Source organism: Vulpes vulpes, chromosome 13, assembly GCF_048418805.1.
Source record: "Vulpes vulpes isolate BD-2025 chromosome 13, VulVul3, whole genome shotgun sequence".
Classification (NCBI taxonomy): domain Eukaryota; kingdom Metazoa; phylum Chordata; class Mammalia; order Carnivora; family Canidae; genus Vulpes; species Vulpes vulpes.
Window position 1 is genome coordinate 18,949,518 of NC_132792.1, and position 7,660 is coordinate 18,957,177.

Here is a 7,660-nt window from a genome sequence, read left to right on the forward strand (position 1 = left end):
GCTGGCAGCTACTAGGTACTAAGTAAATATTTGTTGAATAAATGATTGATGTTACTTTATTTGTACTGAAACAGATTTTCTTGGTTTTGTTAATGGTGTCCCTTCCGCTGAATGTTAAATAACTGTATTTCCCTCTTTAGCTTATCTTCACTTATCTTCACCTAAGGAGGGTCCTTTGGGCTTTTATTTTTTTTAAGATTTTTATTTTATTTATTCATAAGAGAGAGAGACAGACAGACAGACAGAGAGACACAGGCAGAGGGAGAAGCAGGCTCCATGCAGGGAGTCTGACGTGGGACTAGATTCCAGGTCTCCAGGATCAGGCCCTGGGCTGGAGGCAGCGCTAAACTGCTGAGCCACCGGGGCTGCCCTGGGCTGTCTTTTATCGGCAAACTCCTGTTTCAGGAAGCAATTCTCTCTTGTGGGCTAGTTTCTCTGAAGACCATCTCATCAAAAGCTTTGTTTCTAAAGGTTTGTTTAGCTAAAAGAGGGGAGTTTCCCAGTTAGAAGTAACAACTTGACATCAAGAGAATAGTCGTAAGGGTTCTTATTTATCACATTTGTATGAGCCAGGTACAGACAAATTACAGGAGGTTTGGGGAAGGGGAAAATCTTCTCATCGACACTAGAGGTGACCAAATTTCCTGAAGGATTTTTGAAGAACTCTGAGTGTGTATGCAATATTCTCTAACACTTCTCGGATGTAAACATTTATGTGTTCAGAAACCTCCAGGTGAGTAGTGATTTGGGATGTGCATCTTCGTTTAATTAAGGAACCAATTTCTCAGGAATGAGTGGGCACTATATGGATATCTGAGTTTCAGGAAACCTTCGTTGATGTGACTAGAGCAATTGGCAGACAAAGTCAAAATGCTTATAAGCAGGGGACTATGTCCCCTCCTCAGGCTGCTAAGAACAGATAGTCTGTTACGGTCTGTCGAGATTGTTGTGCCTTTTCCCCAACTTCCCCACCCAGAGGTATCAGGAATTTGTCACCAACTTTGACACAAATTTCAAAAAGGAAACTGTGGTGTGTGTTGTATGTGTAGAAAGGCTTGCCATACAGATTTCTTCTACTGAAAGCCTTTATCAGAGAATGCACAAAATTTCCTCCCAGCCAGTAGCCTCCCAACCTCAGTCAGAGAAACCAGAATCCATAAGTGGGAGATGCATTCTAGAAAGTGAATGTAGGCATAAATCAGAACTGCCAGAACCATACAGGCTAGTTCATTAGATGGAAGAGAGGGGAAGAAAGTTCAGAAGAGGAAGAAAAAGGAAATTTGAGGGAGGAAAAAGACTGACTTTACAGTTCCGTATCTATAGCATGTATTGAGCACTAATGTGGCAAAAGCTGATCTTCCCTGGAAACTTAAGCATGAGATTATGAGTCCAGAAAGAGGAGAGTACAACTATGCTGCTAAGGGAAAAAGGGGAACCCTCATACAGTGCTGGTGGGAATGCAAGCTGGTGCAGCCCCTCTGGAAAACCACGTGGACTTTCCTCAAAAAATTAAAAATAGAGCTACCCTACAACCCAGCAACTGCACTACTGGGTATTTACCCCAAAGATACAAATGAGGTGATCCCAAGGGGCCCCTGCATCCCACTGTTCATAGCAGCAATGTCCACAATAGCCAGACTATGGAAAGAGCTCAGATGTCCATTGACAGGTGAATGGATGGATAAAGAATATTATATATATATATTATAAGAATATTATATATATTATATATATATATATAATATTACGCAACTATCAAAAACAATGAAATCTTGCTATTTGCAATGACATGGATGGAACTAGAGGGTATTATGCTAAATGAAATAAATTAGTTAGAGAAAGACAAGTATTATATGACCTCACTCATGTGGAATTTAAGAAAAAAAACGGAGGGTCATAGGAGAAGAAAGGAAAAAATAAACAAGGTGGAATCAGAGAGGGAGACAAACCATAAGAGACTCTTAATCACAGGAAAACAAACTGATGGTCATTGGAGGGGAGTGGGTGAAGGGATAGGGTACCTGGGTGATGGGCATGAAGGAGGGCCCGTGATGTAATGAGCCCTAGGTACTATATACACGATAAATCACTGACCTCTACCTCTGAAACCAATAATACATTATATGTTAATTAACTGAATTTAAATTTAAAAAAAAGAACTATGCCCCTAAGGATTGAATTTCATCCCCCTCCCCCTGGCTCCCTGACATAATTCATAGGTTGAAACCCTAACCATCAATGTGCCTGAATTTGGAGAAAGGGCTTTTCTAGCAGTTAATTAAGAATAAGTGAGGTTATGAAGGTGCAGCCCTAGTCCAATACGATGAGTGGCCTTTTAAGAAGAGGAAGACAGGGGATCCCTGGGTGGCACAGCGGTTTAGCGCCTGCCTTCGGCCCAGGGCACGATCCTGGAGATCCGGGATCGAATCCCACGTCGGGCTTCCGGTGCATGGAGCCTGCTTCTCCCTCTCCCTGTGTCTCTGCCTCTCTCTCTCTCTCTGTGACTATCATAAATAAATAAAAATTTAAAAAAAAAAGAAGAGGAAGACAGGTATTTCTCTCCCAACAGGCAGAAAGAAGAGGTGATACGAGCATACAGCAAATGGTGACCACACACAGGCTAGGAAGCGAGGACTCACCAGAAGCTGGCACCCTGATCTTGGACTTTCAGCCTCCAGAAAAGAAAATAAATGTCTATCGTTTAAGCCACCCAGTCTATGGTGTTCCGATATAGCTGCAGGGCGGGCCAAGACATATTTCTACCCTCCACTTGATGCACTGATAGGGGTTGCTGAGCACTGGATTGTAAATGAGGCAGCTCTTCTTATAGATCACATTTCAAAAGACTAGGCTTCCCACTAAAATGTGCAGGGCTCCTTCTAGTGCCTTGGACGGGGGTTACGGGGAATAACATGAGATGGTTTTACTGATTCCTCACCTACCACAATGGTATGATTAATATTAAGAATAATAACATATTTGGTAGTAGTAATTGTTAATATAACAATTTAGCAGCTCCTCTCAAAAGCAGTTTTTGTAAAGGGGTGGGGAGTTCTGAAGTGCCATGGAGATTTGCCCTCCATTCTCTGTGTGTCCATACTATCTGAATTTTACCATATGCAAGGATTTAAAGAGTCGAAAACCTAGTTAAACGCATACAAATACTTTTACATTTGCGCTGTGATTTTTAGTTTCAGAGGGCTTTTCCTTGCATGTCTGTGTTTGGACCTGGAACCCCAGGAAGTTGGCAGGGTGAAGTTCAAAGAATTCCACCTGAGGGCAACTAGAGTGATTGAGTCACTTTCCTGCTTAAAACCCTCCAGTGCTTCCTAAAGTCCTTTGGAAAAAGAGAAGAATCGATGGCACTTTGCAGCCTGACCTCTGTCCACGCCCCTCTCCAACCTCTTCCAGTCCGTGCAGTGCCTTGCTCTCCATGCACCAGCCATCCTCAGCCGCTTCAGGTTCTTTCCAATCACACCAGCTTCCTCCCTGTCCTCCCTGCTCACATGTTCTCCCTCCAACACTACTTTCTCACCACTAGTTAATACTCCTTTTACTGTCTAACGTCGTAGGGACAGATGCTCCTACCTTAACATTTCTTTCCAGGCAGCTCACTGTCCTATGTATATTGATGTATTTGTGTGGTTGCTGGATTACCAGCTTTCCATGAAACAGTTAATAGGGGTCCCTAAGTGGCTCAGCGGTTTGGCACCTGCCTTCAGTCCAGAGGATCGAGTCCCACGTCAGGTTCCCTGCAAGGAGCCTGCTTCTCCCTCTGCCTGTGTCTCTGTGCCTCTCTCTGTGTGTCTCTCATGAATAAATAAATAAAATCTTTAAAAATAAAAAGAAAGAAACAGTTATAATGGAATGAGTGACAATGCTGGTGTCTCACCACCACTGAGTGGGGGATAAGTAGTGCCTATTGATATCTGGTCTGATACTTGCAAGAAATCCTTAAGTCACTGATGACTTAATCAGAAAGTGCTTCAGCTTTCATTATTGTCATAAAGCAGGTACACATCTACCTCTGCATAGTCTGTAACACCTTAAGAGTCAGATAGCTTTTGTCTAAAATCATTGATATTAGAATCATGTTCATTAGAGAAGAAATTGGCAAACATTAATAAAAGAAAATCAATAGCCTAGTATGTCTCCTCCGTCTGTTCTTTCTCCTATGAAACCAGAAAAGCCTTCATTTTAACAACGAAATAACAAGGAGTATGTTTTTGTTCTTCAAGTTAACAATCTTTCATTTACATAATTTCAGAACCAGTATTTCCAATTTTCAGGTGAGGGGACTTAGGTGCAAGATGATCTAGATACTTGATCAGTCACTTCAGAGCCCCTGGCATGCCCTGTCTCCCAAATGACCTAAATCAATTCCTGTTCTGAGTTTCAGGCATTTCCATTACGATGATGATTAAAGTGTCTCAGGTGCTCTGCTACTGTGCTAAAGAGATGAAGTGCTTTCCTCATGGGAGCTCCCACTATTCGGGCAGCTTCTCTAAGCCTTAGGAGTGGCAGGAATGGAGGCAGGGATGATCAGAAATACAGGCAGTGAAAATGTGTTCAACATGGGGCCGAAGTTGAAAGGGTTCAGGCAAGAGAAGATGAGAGCTATCTGATGAGGTGATGCCTAGAAAGTCAGCATCACACATATCTGGTGACCAGGAACAGAAGGTTAAATTTATGGGGCAGTCCATTTAATGTCACCAGTGGTCTCTGCCAATGAGGGATCTGTCACAGGAAGATGAATGTGGTCTGCTAACTTGGTGTCAAATAGCCCCCTTTGGGTTCGGTCCCAAATCCCTGGGTCTATTCCAATGCCAGCTTCAGAGGAACTCTGCCTACAGAGAGTGCTGGGCCTGCTGCCCATAGTGGGTGGGGGGAGGGGGGGGTGTCACATGAAAGGACCCAGGGGCATCAGCCAGATTGCCTCAGGAATATAACAAATGAAATGACCAATAACTCATAGTGTCTGTTTCCTGTCAGTCAGTGATTTAAAAATGACCCATAGCCAGGCCCTGAAACACACGGTCAATACACAGTCGATTTTGTAATTCTAGATAAATGGTGCCCCGGCTTTTCTCAAGATTACAGGTAATTACACACACCTCCTTAAGCACACAACCAACCACCACTAACCACTGTTGCTATTATCTGTAGTAGCTCCCAACAGTTACAGGGAGCCAGACACTAAGCTAAAAGCTTCAAGGAATACCACAGGAAGATATAGGATTTCTGCCCTTGGGAGTTTCTAATCTCAGCTCACCTTGTGCTCATATAAATGTCCCTCTGAGAACCTCAGATAAGAATAATATAGTAGCTAGCAGGTAATGAGCGCTTTCTATGTGCTAGATACCATTTTGAGTGCCCTACATGTTTTATCCAATTTAATCCTCATTAATAACCTTTATGAATCCACTGAGGTCAGCGTGACTTTTCTCCTCATTAAGATAGGTAAAGAAACAACACAGAAAGGCAAACAGGTTGGGGAAAACTTACCTGAGGTCACCGAGCTGGGATGTAGTAAGCCTGGGGTTCAAAACTAGGTGTCTGGCTCCAAGGACCAGTATCTTAGGCATCTCTAGAACAATCATAGACACAATTTAGTAAATATTTCCTATAAGCCAGGCATTTTGCTAAGTGATCTTACGTGTACTCCTCTAAGCAATGCTCACCACTAGTGATTAGCTTTATTTATGGAATATTTTTAAAATGCTCTCATTCGTTCCCTCTCAAATTTCCATAATATCAGTATTCTTTTTTCACTTACAGATGAATGAACTGAGGCTTAGGGAGATATGAAGCTTCCCCAGGGTGAACACTGTGGGACTTCCTGCTTGTTTTCTCCAAGGCTTTGGCTCCTGCATGTTGGCATTAGATTATATTTCAAGAAAAATGCCTTCAAATAATATCCTAGACCAACAACACCCTGATTAAAAACACACACACACACACACACACACAATAATATTGGCACTTATCTAGTGCCTTACTTCTAACATCTGAATTTACTTGAGTCTGGCAGTAAGTCTATGTTAGTAGCTCAGGCTGTAGATGTTAAAACTGAGGTTCGAAAGTTGAGGGGCAGGTCTGGAGTCCTACAACTTTGGCCTCACTCACTGGTCTTCATTCATTCATTCATTCATTCATTCATTCATAGTTCGCTGTTAGCTCCAGCCTGGGAGGAGGCAAAACTGCAGGAGGCCCTCTGTGGGAGCACCTGGGTGGCTCAGCCGTTGAGCAGCTGCCTTTGGCTCAGGTCATGATCCTAGGGTCCCAGGATCGAGTCCCACAGCGGGCTCCCTGCATGGGGCCTGCTTCTCCCTCTGCCTGTATCTCTGTCTCTCTCTCTCTGTGTGTCTCTCATGAATAAATAAATAAAATCTTGAAAAAAAAAGGGGGGGGGAACCCTTCTATCTTTTGTAATTCACAGAAGAGCGGACATTCTTATCCTCTAAATACATTCTAGTCTGTGGACCCAGGTTGAACTCCTGGTTAGAAGCATGTCCATCTGAAGGGGCAGATGGTGGGGCCTGGGCGGCTCAGTCAGTTGAGCGTCTGCCTTGAGCTCAAGTCATGATCCTGGGGTCCTAGGATCAAGCCCTCACATAGGGCTCCCTGGTCAGCGGGAATTCTGCTTCTCCCTCTCCCTCTGCCCCTCCTTTCCCTCTCACTCTGTCTCTGTCTCCCTCAAATAAAAAATAAATAAAATCTTGAAGGAAGAAAAAAAAAAAAAAGAAGAAGAAGAGGGGCAGATGCCCTGATCCCTGTGAGCAATACCTGCCTTCAGGGGGGCCCTCTTCTGGATCATCACCTTCCATACCTTCCATCCTTAAACTCTGATGAAGAGTAGAACTTGCCCTTCTGGAGAGGCCTGTAAGTGAGCCCTTGGCCCCGACCGGGAAGCCGGCTCCGCAGTGATGTTTTCGGCCTCGGGTGAAAACCCGGGAGAACTCACGGGGGAAGTTTCGGACCTCGCAGGACGGGGGACCAAGGGTTCCAGAGGTCACCGGGCCTCCCTTCCAGAGGAGGAGCTTGCAGGGGCGGGTGAGGAGGACGAGACCTCTTGATGCAAGCCCCAGACTTAGGTCCACAGCTTGGCGGCCGTGGAAGGGCCGTAGGTAGGGCCCCAGGGGCCCGGGGCCCCTTTGCTGATGGGGGTGTCGATGGGGACACCGAGGCCCAGAGAGCCCGCAGCCCGCAAGCTGTCCCTGCCCTGCCCTGGGCAAGCTGCTGCACGGCTCAATCTCGGGCTCTGACGGCCCCGACAAGGAGAAGCGAATGTGGGGGTGGGGGTGGGGGGACCCCGGCTCTCGGACCCGACAGGAGGGAGGGGAGCTCCTGCTGCGCGACCTCGGGGCCCCGGGCTTCGGGACCTCCCCGGCTGCTGGAGCTCTCGGGACGCGCGGGGGGCTGCAGGGGTGTGGGGGGACCCCCCGCCCCGGTCCTGGCCGCAGCCGCCCCGCAGCCCCGCGGCGCACGCCCGGCCCTCCCAGCGCCGCCAGGAGCCGCCCGCGGGCCCGGAAACCTCAGCGCGGCGCGGAGACAGCGGCCTCCTTGTGGCGCAGCCCCGCGGCCCCGGCCCCGGCCCCCGCCCCGCCCCGCCCCGGCCCGGCCCGCCCCGCCCCCCGCGGAGCCGGCCAGCCCCGCCCCG